Genomic DNA, 15959 nt, shown 5'->3' with positions numbered 1-15959 from the left:
TGTGTGTGTCACTGTTCCCTATGTGTGGGCGCTGTCCCCTGTGTATGTCACTATGCCCTGTGTGTGGGCGCTGTGCCCTGTGTGTGGGCGCTGTCCCCTGTGTGTGGGCGCTGTCCCTGTGTGTTACTGTCCCCTGTGTGTGTCACTGTTCCCTGTGTGTGGGCTCTGTCCCCTGTGTGTCACTGTCCCCTGTGTGTGGGCGCTGTCCCCTGTGGGTGTCCCTGTGCCCTGTGTGTGTCACTGTGCCCTGTATGTGGGTGCTGTCCCCTGTGGGTGTCCCTGTGCCCTGTGTGTGTCACTGTGCCCTGTATGTGGGTGCTGTCCCCTGTGGGTGTCCCTGTGCCCAAATCTTCCCTTTTCATAATGGGTCTGTCATATTGGTTTAAGGCCCACCCTAACAACCTTATTTTAATTTGGTCGCCTCTATAAAGATTCTATATACAAATAAGGTTCCATTCTGAGGTGCCAGGGCTTAGGACTTCAATGTTGAAGTCTGTGACACAGTGTTGAAGTGGGGACACGATTCTACCTCTAACACCCACTGACACCCATGGCCCATGCAGCCCCCAATCTGGGAGGCCATGCTGGGGGAACCCCCTCTTTTTCTGCACACCTGCTCACTCCCCTATGCCCGTGCCTTCCAACCTCCTGGTGTTGCAGAAAGTCCTCATGCTGTGGTTCCGCCTCTCCCCGCCGCCCCAGCCAGGTGCTAGGGTTTTCCAGGTGCTGTCTCTCTGAGGACTCAGTGGCGACCCTCAGAATCCCACTCCAATCCCCTCACTGAGAAGCTGCTCCCAGGATTTGTGGCTCACTGGTCACAGCTTCATCCAGGCGGGTGAGGTGGGTCCTGGGAAAGGGCTGACACCTCCCTGCTCCTGCCCACCCACTGCCTGGGGCACACCTGGGCCAGCCTTGTTTCTAGGGCCTCCTCCAGCCCCTGTGGGGATGGATCTGGTCCTGGGAGCCTGGGTTCTCCACTGTAGACTCAGGAGGGTCTAGAGCAGGGGGATGGGAGCAAAGGGCATGTTCAATCACTTGGGAAAGACTGGGTCTTGCTGGACTATGGACAAAGGGCACAGCGGTATTGCCCTGGAAGCTGAAGCAGGAGGAAGGGCTGGGCTGCGGGGAGGAGCTGCTGCTTGGGGAGGCACAGGAGCCCCCTTTCTGGTGGTGTAGTGGAGTAGAAGTTTCTCACCAAACCCAAATTCCTGGCCTGAAATACTGGGGAAGCGCAGCTCACAAGAGGAGCAACTGACATTTGAAAATGATTTTAAATCCTGTCTTAAAGATTCATAACTGTAGGGCTTCTTAAAACCAGTGGTTTTTCTACTGAGGTCCCAGGCATGTAAAATTTCATGCACAGGCTCTTGTGGGCTGTTCCAGGGGAGGAGCAACCCAAGACTTCAGAGCCCCCCTCAACCTCCATCCTGGCTCCCAGCAGGCTCCCTCCTACACACCATTTCACTGGGAGAAAGGACTCAATGATCACACAGGTGGATATATATATATATATATATATATATATATATACTCATGAATTTTGCGTGCATATAAAATTATCCAATATATAAATACTAGAGGCCCAGTGCATGAATTCATGCACATTGAAAGAAAATTAATTAGAAGAAATGAATTCATGCACATTGAAAGAAAATTAATTAGAAGAAATATTTTAATATCGCTATTCACCCTTTCTCTATAATAGAAGTGTCAACCAAATTTACGATCGACAATGACAGATGGAAACACACACGTGTGATTGGCACCAGCAGGAGCTTTATATGTATCACGCGTGCGCGAGTCAACTTGGCTTTTATATATAGAGAGAATAAACTTGCTTTCTGATTTAGCTAAACTTTTTCCAGCCCAGTGAAGCACCCCCAACTTCTCTTTTAGTTAATTGTCAGCAACACAGCAGTAAATATCAACATGAAGCAGATTATTATTGTAGATCACACAGGGAAAACAAAAGGTAAAATATTTAACTGCAGCAGTGTTTGACTATATTCTGCGCAGTGAGAAACCTGAAGTCATTATCAAGGTCCACCATTTCTTACGTCTTTTCAGTCAGGTCAAGTTTCTAAGCTTTCTAAATCTCCATTTTCCGGCTAATGGAAAGAAAATAGGATTCCACCAAGTCTCCTATCTACCCACTCTAGGAACTTCAATGAGGATCAAATGAGATGAGGCACAGGAAAACACTTCACAGGCATTTGGTTAAAGTGTGAAATGTTTCCACCTGGCTATAAAGCAAGTCGTGTTCCTGGGCTGAAGAAACTGCAAGGAGGCTAGTCACTAGGGAGAGGAAGCCCGGCATTGCTACATGACATCATTACCCCGTGCCCACAGAAACCATTTCAGGGCTGGGCTAGACTGTGGGCTGCATTTTGTGCCATGGGGTCTCAGCAGTGTCAGCTGCAATTTGGTGGGGTGTTGCTCTGGGGTGGTGGTAGGGCCTGTGTCCCACTTGGGAAAATCCAAGAGTTGTTTTGTGGGCACAAGATCCATGGTGCCATTTCTCTGTGTGTGTCATGGCAGGTCCTGTGTTGAGCGTCTTCCCCCTGTCAGTGCGCATCATAGCGACCGGTCAGATGGTTAGACACTTAGCATACTAGCCTTTTATATATATAGATTCAGTTTCCCTGTGATCTCTTTTCAGTATTGTATCTTCTATAAGAAGTTGGCATAGATGTCTATAATTTATTTCTAATGAGAAAGATCACCTTCAGTACAAGAAACAAACTCTAACTCTAGAGGAGCTCCCTTTCCAGGGAAGACATTCCAGCATTAAAACAAGACATTTTCAGGAGCAGATCCACCCTGGCTTGGATGCTCTTGGGGGTCCTGTGTGTTCCAAATCAGCATTTCAAAATGCAGCCAACTGAGAGGACCAGTTCTCCTTTTGCAAAGAGGCCACAAAAGCTGACATGCTCTGCAGATCTGGCTGCCTGCTGGGAGCTGCCTGGGAGAGACAGACCTCCTTAGAGAGACAGAGCCACCCTGGCCCTAGCAGGGCTGCAGGTCAACCCAGAGTTGCATGTTCCTGTTTCAAAGGAAGCAGGTCATGGGGCCACTATCCTGACATTCCTGTCTTGGGGACTAATAATTCTAACATTTAGACACAGGGTGCAGTAAGCAAGGTGAGTGGGAGGAGAGCTATCAGGTGACTGCCCGCTCTAGGCTCCACTTTAATTCTGTTCCCAAATATCAGTGGGGCTCCTTCTGCATGGGAAGCACTGTGCTGGGTGCTGGGGGCTCAAAGAAGAGAAAGGAGGGTCCTTGCCTTCAAGGGGCTTCCAGTGCAGTTGGGGAAAGAGAATCTTAAGCCCAGATGATCGCATGTCCTGTGGAAAGTGCCATGCAAAAGGGGTACCATTCTCTTCCCAAGGGTTTCAAGGTGATGGAGGGTGCAGGCTGGAAGGGGAGGCCTCCTGGGGCACCTGACAAAGCCACCTGCACTCCGTGGCAGGGCTCTCTGTATGGACTCCTGGTCTGTGAATTCCTTCAGGCATCACAAATGCACTTTGCAAGAGGTTAGAAACAACCTGCAGATCCATTAATCTGAGCACTGGTCTGAGGCTGGAGCCCTAAATGACACACCATGGGATGGCATGTTCGATTACCAAAGTACAGGGGACTCACTGTACCTGGGCGGGGGTTGGGACTACCTGAGCACCCCCTGAGAGGGCCAGGATTTAGAGCCTGCTCCCAGCATTAGGGAGCATAAAGGCTGTGAAACAATGTTCCCTGTGTGTCTGCTCAGCATCTCCAAGGCCCCATGTACAGGGATTTGGGGGGCCTCAGGTGCAACTCAAGTGGTGAACCCAAACCCCTGCTGCTCCTCCAGTAGGGCGTTTGCCCTTCAAGGCAGCCAGCCCGCCCCAGAGGGCCGGGGAGAAGCGCACCGTGCCCTCCACAGTCCGGTCCAGGCTCAGCCATGGGCCTGCGGTGACCTGCGCTCTGAGAGGGCTCTGGCCGCAGCTCAGCTCAGCAGGTGCACTGAGCTTTGATTAGCCTTGCTGCTCGCCTTGCTTTGGAGAGTTCTGAGCTCACTCGTCTTTTGATGTGAGCGCTTCTGGCTCACATTTCCAAAAGCATCCAAAGTTCTTGTGAGCATAGGAGCATGTTTCCATTGAGCTTCTCCAGGTAAAGTCCCATTATCCACACACTGTCACCTACAGTTCAAGTCACTCAGAGTGTGCTTTCCAGCCCCTGGCCCCCTACTGGCCCCACCTTTTCTCAGCCACAATGGCACGTTCAGCCTGCACCTCACCAGGGAACAGCCTCCACCGCATCCTGTCTCCTATGATGTTGGGGTCCTGCCCCAGCAGGTTCAGGGGTTCCCAAAGGTGTAGATGGAGTCGGTGAAGAAGGAATGACATGGAGACAGTGTTCAGTTGATCAGCATAGCGAGGTTCTCTCTTTTTTTATTCTTCTGTTACATCTGTATTTATACCAGTTGATATTAATCCTATCCATTCTATTCCAAAGGTTAGGGTGTTTGTTATCTCCATTCCAAGGTTGTTCGTAGTTAAAGTGATTAACTACCTGCCTGGCACTTAGTTAAGGGGTTTTACTGGTTCCCTTGCTTAGTCCTGTTAATCCCTAACTCCAGGGAAAAATCCCCACCTGGGGAAACAACCTTTCCCGGAGAGGTGACCTTGGTTAAAACACATATCGCTAAGAAGGGGAGCAAACATATTAAGAACAGTATGCCATATACCCCAGGTCCCTTGAAACATATGCTGTGAAAATGTTTCTTCCCTGTAGCGACTGTGTCAAACAGCAAGGATGGACCGGCTTCTGGCAAATTACCCTTTTTTTATTTTTTAAATGATAGTGCGTGTAAATCAGTGGCCACCTCTCGGATTGGGTTGTTTAAGACTCAGAAGACCTGTTTGTGACTTTGCCAACAGGTCAGTCCGAGGCTTAACCCTATATCAGCTCCCCACACTATGAGTTGCCACACTTGCCTCTCGGCCATCCTCCTCCCAGTAAGCACCCATCTGAAGAATTTTGTCTCATCTGCCTCTTATCTTCTTTGAAGCACATAGAAGTCAGTAAAGAAATGAATACAATTTGAGCCCTGCCTTCAAAAAATCTCACAATTTATTGGGGGTGGGGGGTGATTAGAAATCATTGCCAACAAGCAGGCATGTGTGCAAGAGACAGAGGCGGCCCCGGGTGCTCAGCAAGCATGCGTCGCTTGATGAACAAGACATGCACACAGCCGGCTTCTTCTTTCCCTGAGTGTTAGCCATTACATCTACACACCAAGCCAGCTCTCTTTCCTTTCAACACTGCATTTGGTTTTACACGAATGTAAGGAGAAATGTGATCATGAAATCATGATTGCATCGGTGTGATGATTTGCATCCTGTGAACAAACCGTCTGCATATGCCTGTGATGGGCTGGTGGCTGCTGCAGCTCCTTCTAGATTCAATCTCATATTTTACGGAAATGATCAGAGGTGGCAAGTGACGTTCCTGAGTTCCTGCGGGAAGGTGAGCGGACCTGGAGCTGCACGTGACCCATGCCAAATCCACTGCCCACGGTGTCTCCTTCTCTCGCCTCTCCTGGAGTGACCCTCTCTTTACAGCCCCTTCAAATGACCTATTGGGCAGCATCTTTGCTTTCAGAAAAATGCTGTGGTGGAGCACAATGAGACTCAACTTGCCCAGTGCTGACAAATTACTCATCACCAAGCCCTATGGCCGCCAACATTCTTTCCAGTCTGCACCTGGAGGTTCTCTCAACCATTTGCCTTGATCATAAGCCCTTGTGAGTTTTCTCCTGCTCCCACAGTGAAGCCCACAGAAGTTAAACTCTTCCTGAATTAGATTTTATTATCATTCTGGTAAAGATGTTTCCTCCATTTAAGAAATCTGGGAAGGCCTATTTTTGGGGGTGTTTTGCTTTTTGTAGGAGCCAAAGCTAAGATTATTTCTATGTCAATAGGAGTATGTTAGTATTCATGCTGGTGATATGGGCTCTTCAGAAAAACCACAACAAAACCAAACCCCGATCTGTAGTGTTTGCTGATTCCTGTGGTGTAAATACTCCCACCATGGTCAGTTTCAAGCTGCCAACATAATGTCATGGAACTGGCCAGCGTCCAGTTGCACATGGTGTTGCAAATAGATGTGCACACTTGGCTCCTAACAAGCTAATACAAGAGGTGGCTACAGCTACCACATTTACTGAAAATTTTCTATGAGGTAGGCACCTTCTTAGGCTCACGAAATCCTAGCACTTCACTGTGATTTATCTAAAAAAAATACTAGTAGAAATAATGGAAATACGTACCTCACAGGTTTTGTGAGGTTTGAATGAATACACGTAAAATGATTTTGAGTAAGCAGTGTGTGGCACATAGTAAACACTCAATAAATACACAGAATCATATTAATCTTTTCAATAGCCAAATGGTGCAGATGTCCATTGGACTGCTGATGGGAGCCCCTACTTGGTGAGTACACATGTGGTTAGAGCTAAGAATATTATGTACAACCTACTGGTCTACTGGGAAGGCAATGTAGCACATTCTTCTTTCAACTCCAACTCCCAATTTACAAGACCTCCTGAGGATGACTGTGATGGCTAATTTTGTGTGTCAACTTGACTGGGCGAGGGGATGCCAGACAGCTGGTGAAACATTTTTCTGGGTGTGTCTGTGAGGGTGTTTCTGGATGAAATTAGCATTTGAATCCATAGACTGAGTAGAGGAAGTAGCCCTCACTAGTGTGGGAGGGCCTCATTTAACACATTGAGGGCCTGAACAGAACAAAAAGGCCAGGCAGGGCTAATTTTCTCTCCCTGATTGAACTGAGATATGTACCTTCTCCTGTTCTCCAACATTAGTGCTCCTGGTTCTCGGATTTGGGGACTCAGACCAGGATGTGTACCATCCCTGATTCTCATCTGAATTGCACCTCCAGCTTTCCTGATTCCTCAGCGAGGGCAGATTGTGTGTCTTCTTGGTCTCTATAACCGCGTGAGCCAGTTCCCATAATAAATAGCCACTGGTTCTGTTTCTCTGGAAACCCTAATACAATGACGAAGTGGGGAGCTCTGGGAAGAGAGAAGAGGCACATATGGGGAACTTTTGCAACAGAGAAGAGCATTTTAACTGAAAAGAACAGCACAAACTGAGCGAGAGAATAGGAAGACGTCTCCTCAGATGGCTAGCAAGAGCCAGCCAGGGGCGGCCTTAGCACCCGCAACCATTCTGATCACCTAAGAGAAAAGGGTGCAAGTTTACTACCTAAAGTCACTTTCATTCTTGCCAAGAGGTTCCACAAGTCAAGCCACTTACAGGTGTGTTAGCCCATCTTATCCCACCACTGGGGCAGGTCCTGCGAAACACCTAGCAAGTGAGCTGGACACTGAACTGCCTGGGAGGGCCCTGAGGTTGTGCTGAAAGCAGGTGGCTTCCTTCTCACCTGGCGTGTACTCATACATAGCTTATTCATCCCAATCAAAACATCCCGTTCTCTTCCCCTCCCCTTGGCCATTCAGACACATATCAACATGGTCTTCAAGAAAGGGATGAGAAGGTGCCCGAGTTGAAATTGTGTTCCTTGGCAAATGTGTAAAGATGAGCTTGCTAGACTCATCTTGGCTTGTAAGTGCCAAGTTCTGGGCACCTTCCTTTCCTGTCCGTGAGGTTTGAGTGATTCTGCAGCAATAAGCGCTTGAGGGAGGGAGGGGACCTGAAGGCATCCAGCTGAGTACTCCCCACTGCTTCCCCCTCCCCTCTGTCAGGCTGAGGCTGGATTGGGGTAAGCCTGGGGCTGTCTTCTAGCTGCTTCTCTGAGGAACTGAGCTCTGCAACCTGGGCTCCCCACACACTCAAAGATGGATGAGGCTGTAGACAGCACCCTTCCCAAGCTGCCCAGGGCAGGGCTGCACAATGGGGCCTTTTCCTGTAGAAGCCAGGAATAGTCCATGCGAGAGAAACCGAGAAGAAAAAAAGTCTAAATATCTGCTTTTGCTTCCTACGCCTCACCCACTCAAAACATTAACTTCATACCAAGCTCCCACTAAGGAAGTGTCCAGGGACTTGAGGCGCCCTGGGGCGGGGGGAGGGCGGGTAGAGGGGGGAAGGCTGGGGTGGAGGGAGGTTCCACACTAGCTCTGGCTGCATGGCTTACCCCAGGCTCCAGGCTTTTGGTTTTTCTTAAACATTTGATGGAATCATTTGCACAGTCATTTTCAGGGTTCCAAGGATGGAAATATGTTTCTGACTTGTATTTCTTTTCCATTGTGGTGTTTTTAAGTAGAAAGAGTACACCTTCAGACTGTTACATTAATTGGTAAATTCAAGTGTCTACCCTTCTTATCACACCTGCTGGAGGTAACCAGGCCACAGCACAATTTCAGCAGTTGGGGTTGCAGGCAGGCTTGTAACTTTGGGGAAGTGAAGGAATATGACCAGCTTGTATCTGACTCCCTTATTACAATATTTGACCTTTCAGCAGGCAGCAAGGTCATGGGGCCTCCATTCCACTAACCTTTCTGATCACCCCACAGATTGGCCCTGATCACCAGCCAGGCCTAGGGACCCTACCCGTGCATGAATTTCCTGCAATAAGCCTCTAGTATATTTATAAAAAAGAAAGAAGCTCAAATATGGTTCCCACTTGGTACTAAGGAAAACCTGGTCCAACCTGAATGTCCCCCAGGGAGGAGCACATGGCACAACAATCCAAAAACAAGGAGACAATTTATACACATCCACGGGGAGGGATGTTAAGTGACAAAAGCGAGTTGCAGAATATCTATCCCATTAAAAATAGCTGTGAATATTCTGATGTGTATGTAGGATGTGTACATCCATTAAATACATCTACATTTGCATTGAAAAAAGCAGGTCTGGGAGGATATAGTGTAAACTGTAAAACTGTAAAAAAATGGTTGCATCCTGATGGACGTCCAGGGAGAGTGGCTTCCATGGTTTGCTTAGCTGCTCAGTAGAAGCAAGATGTGAAAGGTGTTGAAGTCATAACAACTGACCTTAGGCCCAGTTCTCACTATTTTCAAATTAAAGTGCATAGGACTAAAAAAGAAAACCAATTATTTTAAAACTAAGTAATCAAAGTATTTTTATAAGAGAAGTTGGCTAATTGTGCTGTGGATTTTTAAATGCATTAAATAACAAGATGTAACAGTCGGTCTCTGGGTGACACCCTCCTTTTCTCCCAAGAGGGAGTGCTCTGGAGAGTTTACCGGTGCAGAGATGTAGAGCTTCTTAGGGTGTCCAGACTGTGAAATAACCCAAATGCAAATGCCTCTGATGGAGATATTACATGATCTGTTAGCTGATGTAAAATGTAAAATAGGTCTTATATTTCCAGCTTTATTAAGACATGAATGACACATAACATTGAGTAAATTCGTATACATTTATGAATTGCAAATTGATTGTTACTCTACCATTAGTGGTCATCTCCATGTCACATAATTACCATTTCTTGTTTGTGGTCAGAATATTTAAGATCTGTTATCTTAACAACTTTCAAGTAAATGATTAGCTATAATCATCATGCTGTGCATTAGATTTCCAAACTTGTTAATCATAGCAGGACATTTGCAGCTTAGATCAACAGCTCCCATTTCTGTATTCCCTGGCAACCTCCACTCTAGTCTCTGTTTCTCTGAGTTTGTCTTTTTTAGATTCCACATATCATATAAGTGAGATCATACAGTTATTTGTCTTTCTCTGGCATATAACATTGGTCTTTTATTGAGACTGTCTTTTTGATGGTTTAGAGAATAATTTTTCAATGAAGACTGGACTTTCCTAAATTTATTCAGTGGTGATGTAGTGGTACTGGTGGTAATGATGGAGTTGCAGATGGAGCAGGTAAAGGAGGTGGTGTGATCATGGTGATGGTGTTGGTGGTAATGATGGAGTTACAGATGGAGGAGGTGAAGGAGGTGGTGTGGTCATGGAGATGGTGTTGGTGGAAATGATTGAGTTGCAGTTGGAGATGGTGATGGTGCTGCTGCTGCTGTGTGTATTTCATTCAAGAGCTAGCCACTCTTGGACATCAGAAGGCATTATTTCCCCCACATACTGGCAATGGGACCCTAAAGAGGATAAAACAAAAGCTCTCAGTCTGCTAAACTTTCCTGAAGCCCCAAGTACATGATGTTGAGTACTGTGACTATCATTTCCAGGCCAGGAGAACTAAACCACATTATATGGGTGAGGCAGTGGCAATTTTGGCTGTGACCAAGAAAAGAGGGAGGCTATTTACAGAAGAGAGTAGGGCAAAGGTATGACTCCAATATCTCCAGGATTAAGGGGGAATTGGACCTGGATTCTGAGATCATGGAGATGCACTGAAACTCATGTTGGAGGCAGAACTGGCCATCACCAGGGAACAGAATTCAGATTTAGGTGTGTGGGCCTCCCAAAACAGACACTTCTGGTAGCAATTGTAGTTTACTCTGTTATGCTTCTGCTGCCCCCAAGCCTTTGGGGAGGACTTGACTGCCACAACACTGGCAGAGCTATGCTTTGGGAAGCTTCAGGGGAACCCAATGGTTAGGTTGAGAAGTGAGACAGCAGTGACCTAAGTCCTTGAAGCAACTGTTTTTGGAGTGAGACAATGGTGGGATTGCCAGGTGACCATGAGGATGATTTTGTGGAATATGCAAGCATTCCTTAGAGATTTCCAGAAAGTTCCTGGGAACTTCCATTGTCCTCAGAATAGAGGCTCAGACTCCTGATATCTGAGCATTAGAGGGACATGCCTATCCTCCAGTTTGTGTGGTCAGGGTCATTCTAGTCTCTTACATTTTAGGGAGCCTGAGTCTCTTTAAAAAAGCATTTAAGTTTGCGATGACAAAAAATAAATACCAATAAAGATAAAAAGGAAAGGAAGGAGGAAAGAGGGAGGGAAGAAGGATGGAGGGAGGGAGGAGCTATGATATAATCAGATGGAGGAGGGAGATGGAGCAAGGGCAATGCCTAGCCAAGAGATCATGCAGTGCTTTCTCCCTGTGTTAACATGCACCCCCACCCTAGTCTACAGGGGGGCCTACAAACACCTGGAGCAGCTGGCAGGAAGCAGGGACTCTGTCATGGAGAGGAAATGGAAAGCCAGAACTAGTCTTTTGCTCTGGAGACCTGGGCAAGTTGAGGTGAGGCTCAGTGAGACTCAGATTTGCCCAAAGTCTTGTGGGAACAGTAGAAGGCTGGCGTCTCCTCTGAAGCAGCCCAGCCCGCTCCTCCAGAACAGAAAGGTGGGCAGAAGAGGAGTGTCCTGCCTCTGTGTTGTTGCCAAGGGTCAAGAGGAGGAGGCCCTTCTCTAAGCACAGCCAAGCTAGGTGACAGCTCCATGGTGCTGCAGAAACAAACATGAAAGCCAGGGCCAAGTATAAACTGAAGGCAGCTTTGCAAAGTTTGACAAATTTACCAGGCCACTAAAATTCAACTTGGCCAAGAAGTCACGGTGACCTCATTCCTTTTTATGAGCAGCTGTCCTGATACTAATCCTGCCTCCCTCATAATCCCTCTTTCATGAGACTGGAGAGAACGTGCCATGAGCTCAAAGCAAATACCCTCTCACAGAACCCTGTGCCTCTTTGTATCTTGCATCACATTTGCAATTGGATAATGTGACTGTCCAACGTCTCCATTTCCAGCTCTAAACCTGAGCATGTCTGCCACATTCGCGGCTGGGCCCCAGGTGCGGTGCCAGGCACCAGCAAGCACCCAGTGTCTGTCTGTGCCCATCGGCATGGCTGTGAACATGGGAATTGAGGGAACACGATGAGTCTGTGAAGTTGTATCCCTTCTGACAAAGACCAGGGGAGAAAAGATAACTGACATTGAATTTCATCAGGTAGGCATGGATTGGTGATTCAAAGGAACAGAACTAGATGTTAAGTTTTAAAAGACAAACTCCTCTTCCTTCTATCCCTCCAGCACCCCCTAAGGAAGGGCACATCAGAAGCACCTAATGATCCTTTATTTGAATCATCCTGTCAGGACTAGAATGAACTTTATAGCAAAGTTGCCTACTAAGCGCCTCCCACTTTCTACAAAACCTGGCCATGAGGTTTTTGCAGCCTCTGGTTATTATGAAAGAAACCACCTCTTCCCAATCCATTTTGGTTTAGAGGTTAAGACTTACTGTTGTAAATAATCTCAATAAATAGTTAAGCACCAACTACATGCCAGACCATGGTGGACAGGGCTCTGGGACCATGACAGTGAACATGACTGACCTCGTCGAGGTCTCGTGGCACTTTCTAACTCACCTTCCTTGCTCTGCTGATCCGGCAGCACATGATAAATCATCTCTGGGTCACTGTGCCTCTCAAAGCCATTTCACAGCCAAAGGCACCACAACTGAGCCTGTGGGTCAGTGGCCACAGGCTGAACACACCTGGCAGACTCGGGTGGGTGCCACTGCTGAATCAGGGAGGTGGGAGGAGGGGACCTGGGTGTAGTGGGCAGCTTGCCTTTGAGTGGAGAGCCTGGTTCCAGTCCCAAGAGGCTTGCTTGTTTCAGTGTTGGCGTGTCCACCAGGGAAGCCAGGATGTAAGCCTGTGGGACACGGACGAGCTCCGAAGTGCCGAAGGATGGCAGGCAGACTGGTGTCCCCAGGTGAGCTTCCTCCCAGCGGCGACTCTGGCACTGACTTTGATCTCCATAAAAGCACCCCCACTGGCTGACACACAGAAATGGTTCCACAGAGGGAGGTTTCAAACTTGCCTGAAATTTGTGAAGTCTCACATCATTTGCCCAACAAAAATAATGGAATGTTCCAGGAAACTGAACAACTGAGTCTGGAGCACAGGTGACTGGTGCCCTGAGCCTGGCTGGGCTCTAGTGCTGTCACCTGGGAAGGCCTCAGGTGGGGTGACAGTTTCTACTGCCCTGGGAGAAGCGACGGAAGTCTTTACACCAAGTCCAATGTCCTTTTATGACACGGTTTATCCTGCCCTGTCCCATATGGAATCCAGATCATGGTCAAGGTCAAGGGGTGGCAATGGACCCCACTTACCCTTGAGGTATTCCTGCATTCCCTGTGGCTCCTCGTCCCTGGTGCCCTGAGGAAGCCTATGTATGTACCCAGTGCCATGAGCAGCCGGGCCCAACCACGTACTTGGGATTTCCATGTACCTAAGGAGCTGGCTGAGGCTTTGGAAGAGTGAGAGTTTTCTGACTACTCAACAAACAAACCCAGGTCTAAACTCCAGCTTGGACTCAGGATGTCAGATCAATAAATCTCAGGTCCCATTGATTTCCCTCCCCAGTCTCTCCTTCAGCCTCATCTACACTATAAAGCACAGCTGTGACAGCTTGCAGGCCACGGGAGAAGGGTGGGGACTCCTAAGGCTTCTAGGGCTGAGTTTGCGTGCTGAAGAGCACCACCCTGTGGAGATGAGGCCGTCTGCCTGCACCCATCTCCCAAAGCACCCCCACTGTCTATTTATGGCATCCCTGCTCCTGGTCTTGTCTCCATGGACACACCTCAGGTCCCTGGTTGGGAGTCCTGTGCAGTACCCCTGTTCCTTGAGATTTCTGGGCTACCTCTGAGGATTCCCATCAGGCCTCAGGGTCAAAATCCCCCTACATCCAGGCCCCCTCCTCCACCTTCCCAATTCAGGGAGGTACCCATGTTGTCTGTCTGTTCTGAAGGAAGAGACTAAGGGGTCTGTAAATCAGTCTGTTCCTAGATGATGACCTAGGCCTGTGGTCGGCAAACTGCAGCTCGCGAGCCACATGCGGATCTTTGGCCCCTTGAGTGTGGCTCTTCCTAAGCCTTAGGTGTACCCTAATTAAGTTAATAACAATGTACCTACCTATATAGTTTAAGTTAAAAAAGTTGTTGCTCAAAAGAAATTTCAATCGTTGTACTGTTGATATTTGGCTCTGTTGACTAATGAGTTTGCCGATCACTGACCTAGGCAAACAGTGGCAAGAACAGGTCTTCTGGCCGCACCACACGGGCCACTGGTGCTGCTGATCAAGTCCGGTGCTCACAGGCCTGCCAGTTAGGTCCCACCCCAGCTTCCTATTCCTGGTAGGGATCCCAGGCCACCCTGGCAGGAACCTGCGCCAGCGCATTTGTTTATGTGGTATGTCCTTGAAGACTCTCCTGCAGCCCCTTATCTGTCAGGCAGCCTTATCTCCTTCAAGATGTGCCCCAGGCCCTGGCTGGGCTGCCTGTGGAGCTGTCTGATGTCCTGACAGCCCGGCCAGAGCAAAAATGGCCAGCAGGCTGTCACGTCTGAGGATTTCAACACCAACTGTGGAATTTGCAAATGGGTGAGTGCCATACTGTGCACGAGAGCCAGAGAATGTGTTCAAAAACAGCTCCGCGGTATATGTCACATGGAGCCTTAGTGACACAGCTCCTGGGCATGTGTCAGACAGGGCCTTAGTTACGGCCACACAGCAGCCAACAGAGAAGCCTGCTGCTGCGTGAACCACACCAGCAGGGAGGCTAACTGCAGCAGCTCTCATGACAAACAGAAAATTCCAGGTGCTGAGGAGATGAGAGGAGGCAGCTGTGGGCTGTGGGACATCCAAGAAAGCCAATTCCCTCTTAGAGATGGAAGCTCAGTATGTCCAGCGTAACCTGAGCTGCCCCAGCCTGGGTTTGGAGGGCAGATGCCGCCACACTAGGAATAGTCTGCATTCCTGCCTGCTCCGGCCTGCAAGAGTCGGCTGGGCTCAGGCCCTGGAAGGGCCCCAGGCCTGCTCTGGGAGCACCCGGGGTGCCTGTCCTGGGCCGAGCCCAGGATGCCTGGCAGGTTCTTATGAACAAAGCTGGCGCTGCCAGGTGTCCGCTGGGCTCCACCAGACCTGGCTGCTGCTTGCACAGGCCCAGGCAGTGGGCCCCGTGTGCTGGTACTTGTGAAAGCAAGAGGTTCTCTTCCTAACACTCCACTTGTACTGCAGGGCCTTCCAAGATTTTAGCCAAAGAGCCCTTTAAACATTGACTCACGGGACCCCCATCCATGGAGCTCACAGAAATCTGCACCAGGAGATAAACTTCAGCAGCAGCCACCAGTTACACAGGATGCCCCTCTGCCCCGGCCAAGGCATGGCTGCTGGCTCAGCTGGCCTCACCCAGCTGCTTCTTCCCTGGAGGAGGGTTTCCCAACAGCCTCCTCAGCCTCATGCACGTGTGGCCAGACCCGTGAGCCCAGCATGGGCTTGAGCAGAGTCCACATTTCAAATAGAATCAGACGTTTTTGGTGTTAAAATTGCCTCAGGAGACAGTCTGAAATGCCACAGATGCAACCCATTCTCATCACACATGGAGCTCGTGGTGTTGTGGTTATAATAGACCTAGAATTAAATTCATCTAAACGCTATTTATAGACACTCATTTAAATTGAGAGAGTATATCTTTTCATAAGAACTATTAAACACCTAGAAATTTAATTTAAAAAAGAACTGTAAGTTCTCTGCTCTCAAAAGGATCAGAAAAAATAATTCCAAATTCCTGCAAACTCTAACCATAGCTTTCTAAATCGATTCTGGCAATAAACTTCCATGAAAGAACAGATAAAAATTCTTGTTGGAGGAATTTATCCTCCATGTCTATAAGTGCTCAGTGCTCACAAAGCATAGCCGCTTGGATGAGCTGGGACCCACTTATGTTCTTTCCCGAACTCGTTCTGGCCAGAGCTGAGATGCAGGATGGGCGGCCACTCCAGCCCAGCGCACAGCAACCAGAGCTGAGCACCCTCTCCCCAGACTCTGGGGTGGAGAGGACACATTTGTAGGGCAAATTCAACTTTTTCAAATGGCATTTATAGCAACAGAGAAGCATGATAGGTATTAGCTGCTGTAGAAATAGAAACACAGAAACTCAGGGGAGGTTGAAAGGAAGAAAAGCCCCTGGAGGAGCTGTGCTCAGAGATGAACCCACACCTGAGACCAGCTGGGGCTGCCAGGAGGCCCGGTCCCTCGTGTGTGAAGACA

The sequence above is a fragment of the Myotis yumanensis genome, unplaced genomic scaffold (genome assembly GCF_028538775.1).
Source record: "Myotis yumanensis isolate MYYU_CA2020_CCGP unplaced genomic scaffold, mMyoYum1.0.hap1 SCAF_16, whole genome shotgun sequence".
Taxonomy (NCBI): Eukaryota; Metazoa; Chordata; class Mammalia; order Chiroptera; family Vespertilionidae; genus Myotis; species Myotis yumanensis.
The sequence above is the reverse complement of the archived record's forward strand: the minus strand, read 5'-3'. Positions refer to the sequence as shown.